The sequence below is a fragment of the Microtus ochrogaster genome, unplaced genomic scaffold, assembly GCF_000317375.1.
Source record: "Microtus ochrogaster isolate Prairie Vole_2 unplaced genomic scaffold, MicOch1.0 UNK16, whole genome shotgun sequence".
In the NCBI taxonomy this organism is placed as follows: Eukaryota; Metazoa; Chordata; class Mammalia; order Rodentia; family Cricetidae; genus Microtus; species Microtus ochrogaster.
Window position 1 is genome coordinate 2,601,985 of NW_004949114.1, and position 724 is coordinate 2,602,708.

The window sequence follows — 724 nt, forward strand, 5'->3', positions numbered from 1 at the left end:
CTGAGTTTAGTTGATACCAATCATAAACTTCCTGCCCTACACTTTGGGGAGAGGGATTGTTAGACCCATATAGGAGCATTGCTGGGCACCCAGATTGCACTCAGTGGTTCCTCAAATAATATAAAACAGAAGAAGCCTACGGATGGCCTGGTCATGAACCCCAGAGCCAGATATGGGATCTTCAAGTGTCTGGGCACATATGCTCTCTGCAGAGTTCACATTAAAGCAACACCGCATGAGTCTGCTGAAGCAAGACTTTGCTGATACACTCCTCCTAGACAAAGGGGTAGAGAGAGCAGCCCTTACTGGAGAAAACCACAGGGCTTTCTGTACTACCCTACATTTTTCAGCACTGTCATTACAATATTGTTTTTGAAATTAATTCAACATCTGTTGAAGAGAAGTGGGTTATGCTTACTCAGTGCTGTACTGTGGTGCGTGTTAGTGTTTTACTCAGCTCTTGCTGACCAGGTAATTCATTTTGTAGGTGAGGTAGGTAGATAGGTACATGAACATGAAGGGTTTTAGGTTTTGTGGTGCTGGTTTGGTTAGCAGGGCTTTGAATATGCTGTGCTAGAACTCTTCCCCTGAGCTATACATTTGGCTATATAAATTCCTCTCGGGTACCACATACTAGCTCAGTAACCTTGACTTCTGATGCTCCTGCCTCTCCTAAGTGCTGGAATAAAATAGGTGCCACCATGCTTGGGTTTTTTATTTTATT

The 724-nt window shown here is 43.6% G+C and overlaps 1 non-coding gene across 1 annotated transcript; it reads left to right on the forward strand.

Annotated features, from left to right (window-relative positions):
- Window positions 1–219: 219 nt before the first annotated feature.
- Window positions 220–345, forward strand: LOC113458374. The gene has a single exon (XR_003378747.1).
- Window positions 346–724: the final 379 nt, after the last annotated feature.